Here is a 17,890-nt window from a genome sequence, read left to right as displayed (position 1 = left end):
TCAGCTCTCAGCCTTCTGGATAGCTAGTATTATAAGCATGAGCCACCAGTGCTCAACAAGAACTATGTATGAATTTACAGCACACTTCTAAATTGCCACATTATCATACCCTTTTTGTAATAAAATATAATAAAACTGAGTGAAAGGGAAATAAGTGACTTTTTTCAACATAGCCTGTTCCTGGCCACCATTGACAGCTTGTTAACAGGTGTATGCATAGATAAGTGCTTTCCGTATGCACATCAACACATACAGCCCCAAGAATCCTTACCATCAGCATGGAGAGGAAAGGGAGATTTTCCTTAAAAGAAAGTTTTCTTGGACAAATATCTAGTCGGGTGCCTGGTACTCTTCTTTGGACCACATGCACACAGCTACTGGTCTCCCTATGGAACCTTAAGTCACCCACTACAGGACACTTTCTGCCCTCCATACCTTAGCTGGAGAAGACACTCATGTGGACAATGCTGCATTTTCCTTTCACCCCAACTAGGTCTCCTTCAAGCGCTAAATTGTGGTGTGAAAGGGAATGCAGAATGTTATGGGCCAAAGATGACTTTCTTCAAGGCTTAGAGAAAATGGCAGCCAAAGCATTAACAGGTTTAGAGGGCCTCTGACCCCATGCAAGACTTAATGCCTAATCTTGTTTCCTTAGCTTCATCGTTGTTCCTTTTGGTTACTTGTTTCTTTGTTTCATCTTCAGCTAGAGTCTTCCTATGTTACCTAGGTTGTTCCTATATTACCTGTGGCCTCCTGCCTCAATCTTTCAAGTGCTGTAATTACAAACCTGTACTATGATGCCCAACTCATATTTAACTCTCTTAAAAATATCCTCTCCTAAGCCAGATGCTGGTGGCGCATGCCCATAATTTTAGCTACTCAGGAGGCTAAGATCTGAAGATCATGGTTCAAAGCCAGGCCAGGCAGGAATGCTTGTGAGGCTCTTATCTCTAATTAACCAGCAAAAAGCCAGAACTGGAGCTCCAGTGGCTCTAGTGGTAGAGTGATAGCCTTGAGCAGAAGCAGCTCAGGAACAATGTCCAAACCCTGAATTCAAGTCCTACAGCTGGCACACACACAGAGAAAGTATCATCTGATAGAATATAAGATTATTTTAAAAATAAAGATGTATGGGCTGATAATTTAATAAACATTATTTTTTGTTATTTACAGCTAGACTTAATTCATTTTTATTTCATATTATTCTTTCCATGTTTTTCCACAATGGTCATGTATTACTTTTTTGGGCTCTACTGGAGTTTAAACTCCAGGCTTTATACTTGCTTAGCATACTTGCTTGGTGAATGCTCTACCACTTGAGCCATGACACCAGCCCAACCAGTTGATGGTTATTTTAGAGATGGAATCTCTTGGACTTTTCCTAGTCTGGCTTTGAATCATGACCATTATGCTTTAGCCTCTTGAGTAGCTAAGATTCCAGGCATAAGCCACAGATACTTATATATTACCTTTATCATCAGAAAAATAAGCAATTGTATTTTAAAACTAAGAGTTTAGTTAATACATTACATATAGACAAACGATCTATGACAAGGAAAAGAGAAAAATTACTATATGATCTAAGGGCTTGCTGACTCTAAAGCTAGTGTGTTTTCTTTCCTTTTTTAAAGATATATATCAATTTTATTGAGGTATAATTTTTTATTTTATTGTATTTTTATTTTGTGCAAAGGGGTTACAGTTACACGAGTAAGGCAATGAGTACATTACTTGTTGATCACTGTTACCCCTTCCCTTGTTACTGTCCCACTATCCCTTCCTTCCCCCACCTCCCACACTCATTCCCCCCCACCACAATTCCCCCCTCCACCTGAAGTTGTAAAGTTTATGTTCAATATACTGTCCTGTGGATATCCTTGTTGCAATGGGTCATCCTGTGCCCTTTTCAGCATTTTGTTATTCTCCTTCCACTCCTCAGATTAGACAAATGTATATACAAAATGCAGGGCCCCAAAATCAAGCACAGTGACAACAGGGGATATGCCATAGAGGAAAGAAAATACAAAGGAAACAACAACAACAAAATAAAATCACATGGTATATGTAAGGTCCGCTCCTGGATGGGAGCAGACTCCACCCTCCTCACAGCAATGTCTCCACCCAGTACCTGCGTTACCTGGGCAACTGGGACACCTGGAAGAGGTCACATCTGCATCCACTGAGGTCACATCTGAATTTGATGTGGCCACACCTTTCTCTGCCCATACCCTAGATAAGGCCTAGCCCAGGCCCAGACGCCCTCTCTCTGCTCTTTTCTAGCTCTTTCCTCTCTCTGCTCTCTCTCTCTGCTCTCTCTGCTCTTTTCTAGCTCTTTCCTCTCTCTTTCCTCTCTTTCCCAGCTTTCTCTCATTCCCAGGCCTTTCCCAGCCACATGGAGTGCCAACCTTGCCTGGTCCCAGCAGGTCTACTGAATAAACCTACCCCTCAACCTTGCCTGGTCCCAGCAGGTCTACTGAATAAACCTACCCCTTACCTGAGTACCACGTGTGTGCTGCTGTTCTTACTCGGCTACCTCTTTTTAAAAACCTAACATAATGGGCTGGGAAGGTGGCTCAGGGGTAGAGCGCTTGCCTTGCATGCATGAAGCCCTGGGTTCGATTCCTCAGCACCACATAAGCAGAAAACAAAAGCTGGAAGTGGCGCTGTGGCTCAAGTGGTAGAGCACTAGCCTTGAGCTGAAGAGCTGAGGGACAGTGCCCAGGCCCAGAGTTCAGGCCCACGACCGGACCCCAAAAAAAAAAAAAAAAAACCTAACATAAATTTAAAACAATCACAATAAAGACAGATCTTTTGTGCCCATATCTTGGGGTTCATTTCATTTAGCATCATCTTTGTTTTTCAATGCTAATGTGATTTGAACTTTTATTCATGTGTGGAATAAAACACAAAAGTTGAACCTGTCAGCCCATTGGGAAATCTTGCAGTGACTCTAGTTACCTACATTGAAAAGAAAAGTGCCCCCATACCTATTTTATAATTCTCTCAGAAAAAATACTATTATCTTTAAAAGTCAGAATGAATTAGTTATTCATATTTAGAATAGTTTCATACTATGCTAAAAAATGGAATGCTAACCTTGTTAGAAATGTTAATTCACATTGCCATGTGAGTTAAAAGTTAACTCATGTGTTCAAGAAGTTTTGAAATTCAGGTGAGGTCTATCCCGATGGAGCATCTGTGGCAACACATCATTGGAAACGCCTCCCAGAGTAAATTTGTGGTGTGCTTTACTCACAGGACTATTCTCTGTCTGCGGGAAGTAACTACAAGACACAAGAAAAAGAAAAAAAGAAAAAGAAAAGAAAAAGAAAAAGAAAGAAAAAAAGAAAAAAGAAAAAAAAGGAAAAAAAAGAAGTTTTGAAATTCAAAAGTATGCAAAAGAAATACAATATATTTTCTAAGAAGGGAATATGTATAAAGATACAGATTTAGAAAAGTTGATTACAGATTCCCTGTAAACCTTTCCCATTACGAAGGCTGGATGAATCTTATTTAATAAAATCTAGATGTCTGGTAAATCCACCGAGTTTGCAATTAACCTACGAATGCTTAGTGGACAGGTTTCATCATGAATTCAGCATTTCTGCAAACAAGAAGTACAGTGTGAACTGAGAAAGCAAAATGTTTCCAATATCCTGTCATTTGCAGGGCAAAAGGCCAAGTAACAAGTTCATGGAAGTTGTGCTTCACATCAACATTCCTACAGAAAACAATGGTAGGCATAGATAGGAGGATTGTGACCCAGGCTGGCCTAGGAATACATGAGAGTCACTATTTGAAAACAGCTAAAGCAAAATAACTAAAGAGCAGTCCTAAGAACATGTCTCAGTGGTAGAATAAGCATAAGGTCCTGAGTTCAAACCCAAATACCACTAAATAAGGGGAGAAAAAAACAATACATGGCTTGTTGTTGAAGTAGATGCCTCATGGGGATTCGGAAGAACTTCACAAAAGGTATAGGGCAGACAAAACTTACAAAGAATTATTAGCTGACAACTCTCCTGAGTTTTCTCAGAGTAATCCAACGAGCTAAGAATCTCTCAAAGCTCAAATCAAATAACAGCAAAGAAAACCACGACTAGACAGAAACAAAAGGAGCCATACGAATCAAAAGCCTATTAAACATAGAGGAACTGTATGAAAGTTATAAACAAGATACTGGTGGCTAGAAGATGATGAAAGTATCCTAAAAGCATAGAGGAAAAAAAGCACTTTTTAACTTAGAATATATATTTAAGAAATTATCTTGAATATTAGAAATGAAAACAAAAAATTAAACAGTATCCTCACCAGCATGTGGTTTTGCAGAAAAAGAAAACTCTGATCTTCAAATTCATATGAAATAGCCATGATTGCAAAATAGTTGAAATGATTTTGAAATTTTTGAATGTGGTTTTTTATTATAAAAATACTATACAGGGGGGTTACAGTTACATGAGCAAGGTAATGAGTACATTTCCTATCAGGCATTGTTACCTCCTCCTTTGTTTTTCCCCTACCATCCCTTCCCTCCCACCTCCAACTTCAAAGCTACAGTAATTAGAACAGTGGTACTGGTGTAAAAGCAGACTAAAAATCTGGGAGTCCAGAAATGCACACATAGACCTATGGCCAATAGATTTTTGACAAGAATGGCAAGTGCCCTCAACAGAGAAATAATAATCTCGGTAGCAGATAGTGCTGAAATGATGGAATTTGCAATACAGTTAAGTTAGACCCCTGCCTCACACCACAAGCAAGAATGAGCTCAAAATGGATCAGTGGTTTACACATAAGAATGAAAACTATGAAATTCTTAGGAAAAACACAGGAACAAATCTTCCTGATGGAAATGTGGCAGTGGATTCTTAACTATAACACCAGAAGACACAGCAAGGAAAGAAAAAAAATAGGTAAATATTATTTCATAACCATCGAAAACCTTTGTTTATCAAAGAAGATTATCAAGAAAATGAAGAGAGAATCTATGGGATGAGAAATTGTATTTTTATATTGTATATCTGGCAGAATTCAATAACCAGAATATCTATCTACCTACCTATGTATTATCTGTCTACCCATCATCCTACTAGTCCTCCTAAACTCAAAATAAAAAGACAAATAACTGGAGCTGGGAAGGTGGCTCAGTGGTAGAGTGCTTGCCTTGCATGCATGAGGCCCTGGGTTCGATTCCTCAGCACCACATAAGTAATAAGAAAAAAGCCAGAAGTGGCACTGTGGCTCAAGTGGTAGAGCGTTAGCCTTGAGCTGAAGAGCTGAGGGACAGCGCCCAGGCCCAGAGTTCAGGCCCCACCACCGGACCCAAAAAAAAAAAAGAAAAAGAAAAAGAAAGAAATGGACTCATTACCTTACTTATGTAACTAAAACCCCTCTGTACATCTCCTTGACAATTAAAAAAAATAAAATGAGATAAGGATGTGAAGAGACATTTTCCTCAAGAAGACATATAAATAACCAGTTAGCTCATGAGACAGTAGTCAACATCATCTTCATTAGGAACACACAAACCACAGGTAGTACTTCACATCTACTAAGGTGATTATAATTTTTTTTTTTTGGTCCTGAGGCTTGAACTCTGGGTCTGGGCACTGTCCTCAGCTTTTCAGCTCAAGGCTATCGCGCTCTACAACTTGAGCCACAGTGCCACTTCCAGTGATCATAATTTTTTTTAAACTACATAAAACTGGGGCTGGGAAGGTGGCTCAGTAGTAGCGTGTTTGCCTTGCATGCTTGAGGCCCTGGGTTCGATTCCTCAGCACCACATAAGCAAAAGGAAAAAAGCCGGAAGTGGCGCTGTGGCTCAAGTGGTAGAGCGCTAGCCTTGAGCTGAAGAGGTGTCAGGCCCAGAGTTCAGGCCCCACGACCGGACTCAAAAAAAATTATATAAAATTAAGGAAAACAACAAATGTGGGCAAGGATATGGAACAACAATAGTGCATCTGTATTGGGAACTAGGTTAACCTTTCCTCCAAAAACTTTTATTATAGAGTCATCATGTGATGAAGCAATTCCACTCTTAGGGACATATTAAAAACAAACAAACAAAAAAAGGCAAGGTGCTGGTGGCTCACACCTGTAATCCTAATTACTTAAGAGGCTGAGATCTGAGGATCATGGTTCAAAGCCAGCCCATGCAGGAAAGTCTATGAGGCTCTACAAAAAGCTGAAAGTGGATCTGTGGCTCAGGTGGTCAAGTTCTAGCCTTGAGCACAAAAGCTCAGGGAGAACACCCATTCTCCCAGTGCAAGCCACAGGACCAGCACAAAAAGTAAATGAGGAAAAGAAAAATGTGGAGTTAGCAGATATTTACACATCATATTAATATTACTATTATTCAAAATGGCTGAAAGAAGGAAAATCACCCAGCATCTATCAGCTGATGATTGGATAAACAGATGTGGCCTATGGTGCAGTCATATAAAGGAAAGGAAGCTTAACAGATCTGCATCATAAATGGACTCTGAAATCATAAGAAGTAAAGTAAGCCAGACAAAATGGACAAATCACATGGTTCCAATTTTAGGAGATCTTGGTGGAGAAATGGAAGTAGATTAGAGGTTAGCAGGGCCTGGGGGCGGGAAGAATGGGAAGTGGTTGCTTCCTGGTTGGTAACAGAGTTTTGGGGGAGTGATAAGACTTTAGGAATAGTGTTGACAATGCCAGGGTCTCATAAATGTTGCTGACACCACTGAACTTGCACCTATAACATGGTTAAATAATGTCATCAATTACAAAGAAAAAATCAAGTTTTGTTTTTACTTCAAAGAAAAATTCAAAGACAAATGCAAGAAAAAGAAAATCAAACACACTTTCAGGTAATCAAAGCCAGAGTGGCTTTATTGCCAATAGCAGTGAATGCAAGAAAGGTCAAAGGAAGTTTTCCAGCCTGGAAGGAAATGACACAAATGAAAATCAGGATTGAAAGGAAAGGAGGAAAAGAGAATTTAAGGATGTGGGAAAATAGCAAGATCTGTCTTTCCTTCATTTCACTAAGTGTGAATTGGCTAAAATAAAAATAATTTTAAAATGTGTTTTGGGATCAAAACATGTGCAGAAGTAAAATGCATGACCACAATAGTAAAAGGAAAGGGAAGGGATGCAGTGAAATTTTATTGTAGTACATTTCTTACATTACATGTGAAAGTATAATATTAAATCTACACAGACTAAGAAATTAAAGACATAGTAGAATCTCTAGAGAAACTATAAAATTCAATAGTATAATGAGGCAGTTAAGCATATAAACAGAAATAAAAGGAAATTCTTAAAAATATTCAAGAGATGAAAGAAAAAGAAAAAAACTACACAAACCAAAGCAAATAGAAAACCAACAATAAGGTGAAGGATTTAAGTCACAATGAACATCAATTGCAAATGGACTAATAAGTTCAAAGCAGAGACTGCAGACTGGTCTTTTTTGAAAAAGCAAATTCCAAGTATATACCACTATGGAAATAAGATGAAACTTAAATATAAACACAGCTAGGTTGAAAACTGAAAGGGGGAAATGTGCAGTACAGAATGAGTGTAATATACTAGTAATAACAAAAAAGTTTTCAGAATTAGGAATAGCAGCATAGATAAAGTTATTTTCCAATGATAAGAAAGTTATTCATTAATAGAATAAAATGACCTTAATGGAAATGCTTCTAACAACAACATTTCAAAATAATATGAAGAGAAATGGACAGAACTCAAAGGAGAAATAAACTTGTTACATGTACTAGATTTTATTTTCTGAGTATTGCCTATGAACACATGAATTGGAAGACTATTATTAAAATATTAGTCCTCCCAACTTTGATATATAGATCTGCTTTTAATAGTAAGATGGCTTTGAATAACATTTGGTAGAAATGGATATGTGGAAGTTAAAATGTATGTGTAAGTGCCTAGAATGGCCTAGAATATTATATTTAAAAAGGATAATATGATAGTTCTTATTACACTGACTCTAAAACTTAACTTGTGGTAAAACCACATAATAAAAATAGTAAATAATAATAATTATGAGAGTATACATAGATTAATGGACTAGATCAATAACAGAAAGGCCAAAAATAAAAATACATAGTTTTAAAAGTTCTATCAAGGTCAGGCACCAATGGCTCAGTCCTGTAATCCTAGCTACTCAGGAGGCTGAGATCTAAGGATCACAGTCAGGGACAAGGAAGTCCATGAGACTCTTGTGTTCAATTAACCAGCAAAAAGCTAGAGATGAAGGTATGGCTCAAGTGGTAGAGTGTCAGCCTGGAACAAGAACAGTGTAAGAGACTGAGTTCAAGCCCCAATACCACTGCCCCACACACATACATGCACGTGCACACACACACACACACACACACACACACACACACACACACACACACACACACACACACTATCAAATTTTAACACATTTTAACAAATTTCATAGAACTCAATAGAGAAAGGAAAGTTTTCCCCCAAATGTTGCTGTAGCAGCAGGAGCTATGTATGGGAAAAATGAATCTTACTTGCTGTGTTGCATGATATATAAATAGATACTCATTTGAAATAGAGATAGGACTAAGGTAAAAGATTGTAAGATTTTATTTACCATGCTGTGTTTAAAAGTTTATATCATTTCCTATTATCTTGGCACTAAGACATAAATCTGCATGCCATATGCCTTGATTCAAATTATTTGGCCACTTTTCAGTTTTTACATTACTACTTTGCAGCCTGTGACATTCTGGAACATTCTGCCCTTGAAACAGGCTCTTTCTTTTGCTTCTCTGTGAACACATTTTCTCTTCTCTTCATTTGCCCTTCCCTTCTCTCTTTCTTTTTTACTCAATACCTCTATAGCAGATAACCCCTTCCCAAGCTCAGATTTAGCTCAAATTTTAAATTTACCTTTCTTCTATCATGCCCATAAAAGCCTTAAGTTTTGAGACCTTGACATTTCAGACTCAGTGTTCCATGGGGATGGTTGTTGTCAACCTGCTCTCATGCCTGGATAAGAGTACTAATGATGGTATATCATTTTATTGACCATGTTGACTCTATACATAGTCAGCTCCATGATTCAATTAGACACAAACCCTTATTCTCCCCATTCTGGGCGACTACTTCCCGCAACTTCTAAGCCGCCCATGAAAGCCATCATAACTTCCTTACCTGCTGGCTCTGTTTCTTCTCTTATCATACCCATTTCCTCTTCACAATGCAAAATGTTCCTAAGGTATATCCTGGTTCAAATAACTGTGTTTCAAGGCTTCCAAGATCTGACCTTGACTTAGCATGTCCTGCTTATTTTAAATACTTGATTCTGTCTTGGTTGATCGGGGAGAATAATAACTGATTTACTGATTTACTGTAATCATGTTTACTCTGATGATCTGTTACAGATCATCTTAAGATTCAACTTGTATTACCCACCCCGGCTGCCAGCTTAACCACCAACTTGATTCTTCCTCTTCTCTTCTCATCCAATTTCTCTGGACACAGCATCCTGATTTTTTTTTTAGGGGAGAGGGGGTGGGGGGAGGGCTTTCCTAGTGACTCCTCCCATTACCACCTTGCCATCTTATTTTTTGGAGCACTGCTTTACTCATCATGATGGCATTTGTTCAGCTTTCCTGTTTGTGAACCAACCCTTTGGCTTGCCCTCCATCTGCCCTGGTTAGAACTATCACTTCAGGAAGCGCTGCTGGTAATGGCTCCTGGCACTTGAGCTATAATCTCTTCATTGGCTTTTATATCAGAGGAATGAGCCCAGAACACTCCAAATCCAGCCCCTGTGATTTTTTTTTTTAAATAGAACCACAGTATAGGTTTCTGGGATTTTCTGAAGTCTATCACAACACATCTCATTTCAATAAAACACCCTATGTTCTTTCTATTATTTTTTCACTCTTAGAATACTGTAGTAACTCCATATATTTGAAGGCACATTTCATAACCCTAAATCTTTCCTTTCTAATCTAAACATCTCAGCCCCTTTAATCACAGTCTCCGGTCTGACTGATTTCCTCCAGTTTGGCTTTTTTACAATGGTTGAAGGTCAGAATTTCAAAACAATAACCCAATTATGCTTTGACTGGTTTGGACTTGAATGGCCTTTATACTATTTGTAATTAACTTTTCTCTATCCTCTTTTTGTTTTGATGATGATGGTGATGATGATGCAGGTTGAGCTATCTTAAGATCTTTTCTATTCTGGACTCAATAGATGGTTCCAGCCTCATCTCAGATCCGAAGCATGAAGCCAGTGAATGACAGACACCTTACAAACCACAAAGGCATCTGTTTTCAATAGATTCTGCGCAGCAGTGTGCAGAGACTGACCACGATGCCGTGGGTACAGCCAGATGAGGGGGCACATAGCTTTCTGCTTGTTGTAGTTCCTTTCAGGCCTTCCCCTCATTCACCAAAGCCTGAATGCCAATGAGTGAGGCATTTCTTAGAAAGAAAACATTAAACCCATGCTCAATTACTTTTCAGTATTCCGTGCACCTGCCGGCTCTATATGTCATTTTCCCACCTAAGAAACTTTCTCCTTGGTGCCTGGGCCTTTCAGAGTCATGTTGTCAGTTCCAATGACCTGTCCACATCTGCATAAAAGATTCTGGTTTCACCATGCCTGACTCATTTTCCTTGAGACTCCAGGGGAAGCGACAAGATATCATTTGGACTCCATTTCTTTCCTTCTTCGAATCCTGCTTATCACTGATGAACTTTTAATCTTAAAAACCATCAGAATCTTAACAAAAGTTCTATAGCATACTACTTGTTCCTCTTTGGCAATCTGCCTCCATTCACCAGTATTACTCATGAATTTGTGATTCTTTCTTTCTTTCTTCTTTTTCTTTTATAATTGGGCTATAATACATTTTACATTCCTTCTTATTCTCCCAGGCATTGACTTGTCCTACCCTTTTCTCACAGAGACCTCTGTCTAAAATATCTTGCTCAGTGTTGTCTGGAACTTCACTTTTAAGACCAGGGTTCTACAAAGGTGTCATCTTTTATCATAGTCTGGCACAGGGCAAATCCCCTAACAGAAGTTCACCAAAAACTGCTTCTTAATGGATGAAAGTAAACACATTTTGTGAACTGTTGTGAGCTGGACATGGTGCCTCATGACTATAATCCCAGCTACTCCAGAGAAACACTGGTGTTAGAGGTCAGCTTAGGAAAAAGTAAGATTTCAGCTCAAAAACAAACTAGAAGCAAAAGGATTAGGATATAGTTCAAGTGGTAGAATGCTTGCCTATTAATTAACAGGGAGGGAAAAAAACAACACTTGTTAGCTATTTTTGATATGTATCTGGATATTTTACATTTTATTAATTTATCATTCTATCTCTTTGTGGTAATTATTGTGTTTTGTTATTAATTTTTTGTTGGCTTTATAAAATGAAGTTGGGGAGCCTTCTCTATTTTATATGTTCTAGATCAACTTAATTGTGGCCCACACACTTGACTTTACATTGGTAGCACTGGAATTGACCCCGTTCTAATACTTGCTCCTTTCTGTGTTTATTGTTCAACTAGTCTGGGATGAGGACTGGGCTTTGGTTCGCTTACAAATTCCCTGGAGATGAGCTAGGCACTGGTGGCTCACACCTGCAATCCTAGCTCCTCAGCAGACTGAGAGATCTAACAATGGAGGTTCAAAGCCAGCCAAGACAGAAAAGTCCATGAGACTCTTGTTTCCAGAAGTGGAGGTATGGTAGAGAGCCAACTTTGAATGAAGAAACCAAATAAAAGCATGAGATCCTGAGTTCAAGCCATAGTATGGGTACCATACTAAGAGAAAGTTCCCCAGGTGATTGTCATTTGTAGCCAACTGAGAATAATCAATGTAAATCACATTGCAAGGATCTATACCTAACTTGAAAATCCAAAATTTTAACTGCCCTAGCATCTGAACCCTGAGCATGATATGATGTCAGAAGTGGAAAATTCCACACCTGACTTCATGTGACAAGTCACTGTTAAAACACAAGTGCACTGAAACACGGTATAAAATCACCTGCAGGCCTTGTGTGTGAAATACACATGTAATATAAATGAATTTTGTGTTTAGACAGGTCCCAGCCCAAACGTATCTCATTATGTATATGCAAATATTCCAAATCAGAAAAATCAGAAATCTACAATCCTTTTAGTCCCAAGCATTTCTGATAAAAGATACTCAGCCTGTAGTTTAAAAGTCCTTATTAGGACTGCATATATTGTACATAGTGTGACAATCATCATTGTATAGACTTTCCATCCTATTTATTTATTTAGTTTAGGGTTTTTTGTTTTTTGTTTTGTTTTGTTTTGTTTTTGCCGGTCATGGGGCTTGAACTCTGGGCCTGGGTGCTGTCCCTCAGTTTTTCAGCTCAAGGTTAGCGCTCTACCACCTAAACCACAGTGCCACTTCTGGCAATTTCTGCATATATGGTGCTGAGGAATCAAACCCAGGGCCTCATGCATACAAGGTGAACACTCTACACTGAGCCACCTTCCTAGCCCCAGTTATTTAGTTTCTTATTTAATATTTACTTAGTTATTTATTTAGTTAAAGTTTGAGAATTTTCCTCACTTAGCTTCAATATTGATATGCTCCTTATAAACCCTGCAGGACTTCCTGTCAAATGCAGGGTAGGCAAAAGTGAGAGACCCTATTTGAGAGACAAATTAAAAGAAAAAGGACAACCTGCCTAGGACTCCTTGGCACAGGCCTAATAGAGACCCAGAAACACAACAAATCAAAGAAAGGTTGGACAAATGGGATTACATGAAGTTGCAGAGCTTCTGCATGGCAAAGGACATAGCTAGCAAGATTAGTAGAAAGCCCACGTATTGGGAGAAGATCTCCACTAGCCATACAACAGACAAGGGTCTCATATGTAAAATATACCTGGAACTCAAAAAATTAAATCCCCCAACAACAAATCCTCAAAGAAACAACTGCCCAATAAATAAATGGGCTAAAGACTTAAAGAGAAATTTCTCTGAAGAGGAAAGAAGGATGGCCAATAGACACATGAAGAAATGCTCAACCTCCCTAGCCATAAAAGAAATGCAAATCAAAACAACATTGAGATTCCACCTCACCCCAGTTAGGATGGCTATAATCAAGAACTCTAATAACAACAGATGCTGAAGGGGATGTGAACAGAAGGGAACCTTACTGCATTATTGGTGGGAGTGTAAACTTGTTCAACCACTTTGGAAAGCAGTATGGAGGTTCCTCAAAAGACTCCACATACAGCTCCCCTATGACACAGCAATCCCACTTTTGGGCATTTACCCAAATGATCACAAACAAGACCATACTAAAGCTACCAGCATGACTATGTTTATTGCAGCCTTATTTACCATAGCTAAGATATGGAACCAACCCAGATGCCTCTCAGTAGATGAATGGATCAAGAAAATGTGGCATATATACACAATGGAATTCTATGCCTCCATCAGAAAGAATGACATTGCCTCATTTGTTAGGAAATGGAAAGACTTGGAAAAATTTATATTAAGTGAAGTAAGCCAGGGCCAAAGAAACTTAGGTCCCATGGTTTCCCTTATTTGCAATAACTAGTATATGTCTGAGTCAAGCAGAAAAGGTCAGATAAGTTGATGTTAGGGAAATGAACCCTAAGATATGTATTCAAATGTTTTTTTATTTTCTAACACAGTTATAAGATGATTTCTTTGTTGCTTTGTATGTCCCTCCCCCCGGTATAACCCCTGCTTTCACTGTATTTGATGTTGGTAAAATGTGTAGAGGGGAAGGGGAAAAATAAATTGTTTAAATAGGGATACAGGTGGACCCATTGCAACAATGAGATGTACAGGTTGTTATGTTGAAAACGAACTTTACAACTTTGTGGGTGGGGTAAGATGGGGGGGGAGGAGGATGGGAAGGGATGGGAAGGGGAAACAAAGGAGGAGGCTACAATGCTTGATAAGAAATGTACTCATTATCTTGCCCATGTAATTGTAACCCCTCTGTACAATATTTTCACAATTAAAAAGAAAAAAGAAAAAGGACAACCTGGGCAGGCTCCTGTGGCTCATGCCTGTAATTCTAGACACTTAGGAGGCTGAGACCTGGGGAATAGAGATTCAAAGCCAAAATGGGCAGAAAAGTTCTTAAGACACTATGTCCAATAAACCAGCAAAAATTGAACTGGAGATATGGTTCATGAGGTAGACCACACTTGGGTATGATTGGTGGAATACTCCATATGTTGAAATGGAACCCTGAAATGGAGCCCTGCCTGTTTAAATGTTAATGATACAGTGCACAAAGATTGCCAGGACCTTGCAAGGTCCCATATTCCATATTCCATCCTCCAAGACCCAGCCTTCTGAAGTTCCTTTTGCCTTTTAGGGTTTATGGAGTCATGCATGGATTTCCCCTCAGGACTTCTAGATGCTCTTGTCCACTCACAAGAGAAAAGCTTCTGCTTCCTTTTCCTGGGTATTTAAATCAAGGGCAGTTAGAAAAGAAAAAGTACTAAACAGATAATCATCTCCCCAAAGCTCAGAAAATTCAACCACTGAATTAATGATCAACAGTTTAGCATTGGATATGTGCAGCTCTGGAGAGCAGATTAAGGAGGATGAGACACTTTCCCTGTCTTTAGTTGTTTATATAAAATAAATCGCTTTGCCCTGCAGCAGGTGTGATAAGACAGAATGTGATAACTACTTTCACAAATTCACAAGGGAATCGCTGGCCAGTGAAGACTTTCCTGCTCAGATATGGGAAAAGTGTTAGGGAGAATGCAACATACTGAAGGGGGAAAGGCCTTGAAAGATGGACACCATTTTAACAGGTGGAAATTTTACTGAACAAATTTTAACTGAACAGGGCAGAGAGCCAATTGACCAAGGATGGCTATCTGGAAATGTGGGATTTTAGTTGGTTGGTGGTGTGCAAGGTGTGATGAATTGAGATAATTGATAATTGCTTCTCTGTAGACCAAATGACAAGTAGTAGAGGGCCATGTTGTGTCACATGAATATGAAGATGCAAAATATTGGAGGGTCAGAGTGTCTTGGTTGCAGCTTGGATGCTCTTGTGATGTTGGGACATTTTATCTTTGGGCAGTATGTGTGCCACACATTTCTGTCGCAGGTACATCTGGCAGTGGGTGTGGAATACATCCCAGGTAGGCTGGAGGGAATGGAAGCAATGATCTAGAGGCTCTGCATTCATTCAAGTAGGAGCAGAATTGGAAGGAGAAATGCTTGACATGAGCAAAGTAATGACTTTGGGAGATGGACTAGCTATTAGAAGGAAAAGTTTTTGATGGTCATGGGGCTTGAACTCACAGCCTGGGCTCTGTCCCTGAGCTCTTTTGCTCAAGAGTAGTGCTTGACCACCTTGAGCCACAGCACCACTTCTGGTTTTTCAGTGGTTAATTGGAGATAAAAGTCTCATGGGACTTTTCCGCCTAGGCTGGTTTAGAACTTCAGTTCTCAGATCTCAGCCTCCTAAGTAGCTGGGATTACAGATGTGAGCCACCAGCACCTGGATAGGAGGAATTACTAAGATGACTAAGGGAGTTTGTGATTTTTCTGTCGTGTATCCGTAGGACTTCCCTATTACTGTTATAGCAAATATTGCCAAACTAAACAGCTCAATACAACACAAGCCTATTATCTTAGAGCTAGGAAGTCTAAAATGAATCTTATAGGGCACATTTGCATTGTGTGTGAGGCTGCACTGCTCCTAGAGGTTCAAGGGTGGGGATATTTACTCATGCCTACAGCTTCTAGAGACCACCTGCATTCTCTGGCTTGTGGCCCCTTCCTTCCTCTTTAAAGTGTGTCACTGTTTGTCATCAATCTCTCTTTCTGACCAATTACATCACCACTGTTTCCCTCTAATAAAGGCCTTTGTCTCTATTGATTCCATTTCAGTAATGCAGGATAACCTCCAATCTTTCACATGTGCAAAGTCTCTTTTTCTATATAAGGTAATATATTCACTAGTTCCTGGGGGGGGGGAGGGTGTCAAACATAGATATATTGGGGGAGGGGGTATTATTTAGACCACTACATATAAAATTTGAGCTATGTGTCTCTTTTCCAAATTGCCTAATTTCAACTACATGAGAATTAATAAGATTGTGGTTGTGTCTATTTGGACAGCTTGGCATCTCTCCCTCTTACTCTTATTAGTCTGAAACACCAGGAAACACTTCGTTTGCATTCTAAAATTTCTACTTTTGCTTTTCCTTGCTTTTCCGTTTTCTTTCTTTGCACTTTTTTTTTCTTCTTCAAAGTTTACCAAATGGAAAAAGTGTGATAGATACAAATATTAAGCATATGCTGTACTTCAGGCCCCAAGTAATTTCCTCAAGAATTTGATGGCAGATGGTCGTTCCAACATAAGAACCCAGATGTTTCTTTTAAATTCAACAGAAAGAACATGAACAGCCTTAGATAATGAGCATAAATCATCGGGGATCTTATGATGTTCTTCAGACCAACACAGCAAAACTTATCTGGACAGTGTCAGCCCTTCTTCCTGCCCTTAACCAGCGGAGGGTCTAAGATGCATTTCTCTTTTTAAGATTACTTGTGTTCTGCCTCAAAGATGTCAAAGTCCACAGAAATTCTCTCCTGATAGAGGGATTAAAGGTGATACAGCATACAGAAGGCTCTGGACTCCGACAAGCAGTGGTCAGCCCCGGCTCCGTGTTACAAATTACTCATGTGCTCTGTTTGGTTTGCTTTTCCATATTTTATTCTCATAAGTCAATTGTTTCATTGTGCTATGTACATCATGTATATAAAGGATTTTGATCAAGTCACACTTCTATGTTGTTTCATAATTACTTTCCCTTCTCCTCCCTCCTTTTATTTATTTATTTTATTTTATTATTGTATTTTCTGTGTGTACATATGTATGGATTACATATATGTTTACACGCACATGTTTATGTACACATATGCATATGCATATTACATGCATACACATGTAATTCATATACATAAACATATATAATGTACTTTTATATAATATTCAGCCCACATCTTCTCCTTTCCTTTTCCCTCACAAAACTTGCTTCTTTAAATAATGATATATAATAATTGTTATTATTACTATTACCATTATTAAGTTCTAGATAGCTTTCTATTGGTCTCATTAACAGAACTTAACCCAGTCTTAAGTAAAGTCCTGAATCCAGGTCCTCCATGTATTCATTCCTCCCACTCTGATTAGGCAGAGGCACCATGACAACACAGGCCACCCGGAAGCCTGGTCAGAAGGGACCTCGAGGCCCTTACTCTCTCCGCCCCATTCATGAAGCACATTTCAGCCTGTCCTTGACTAAACAGTACCAAGCTGGTTTGATTCCTCATTATCCTAAGATTCTAAGGATGGATATATTTCAGAAAAAAAAAGAGCCATGAGAAAGAACAATCTAATCTTCTAAAGTGTCTCTGTCGCTCGTAGGAAGAATTTTATTTTTCGTTTTTTTCTGGGAAAGCTATAAAACTATTATTAATAGGCTCCCAAAGTTCCGTGCTTTGGAGATTTTGAATAATTGGGTCTACTGTTATTCTAGCAAGTCTCAGAAGAGGACAGGTTCCGTTTGCATGGGAGAAAGAAGGACCAGAAAGAAGACTGTGGTTAAGCAAGTGTGACCCTAGACAGGGCAGTCAGGAGAATATTTTCCTTATATCTGTGACATGGACAACATCCTACAGTTACTTGGTTGAAAATAATCTGAGCAAATCAGTGAATTAACAAATCCAGTTGCTTAAGTGCAGTGATCTAATATAATGATATGGTGGGGTTTTCTCTGTTTCCAGGAATTCCTTGACTCCTTCATCTGCTCAACCGTAATCAGTTCCCACAGTTGTGAACTAGGCAAAGCAGGGTAATAGT

General features: G+C 38.9%; 1 non-coding gene across 1 annotated transcript; it reads left to right on the top strand.

Moving 5' to 3' along the window:
- Positions 1-3,171: 3,171 nt before the first annotated feature.
- LOC138817376 (small nucleolar RNA SNORA18) lies at positions 3,172-3,297 on the top strand. Its single transcript, XR_011368833.1, has one exon. It is a non-coding gene; the product is annotated as a small nucleolar RNA SNORA18 (small nucleolar RNA).
- Positions 3,298-17,890: the final 14,593 nt, after the last annotated feature.

Source organism: Dipodomys merriami, unplaced genomic scaffold (genome assembly GCF_024711535.1).
Source record: "Dipodomys merriami isolate MVZ:Mamm:240054 unplaced genomic scaffold, mDipMer1.0.p SCAF_7, whole genome shotgun sequence".
Classification (NCBI taxonomy): Eukaryota; Metazoa; Chordata; class Mammalia; order Rodentia; family Heteromyidae; genus Dipodomys; species Dipodomys merriami.
The sequence above is the reverse complement of the archived record's forward strand: the minus strand, read 5'-3'. Positions and strand labels throughout refer to the sequence as shown.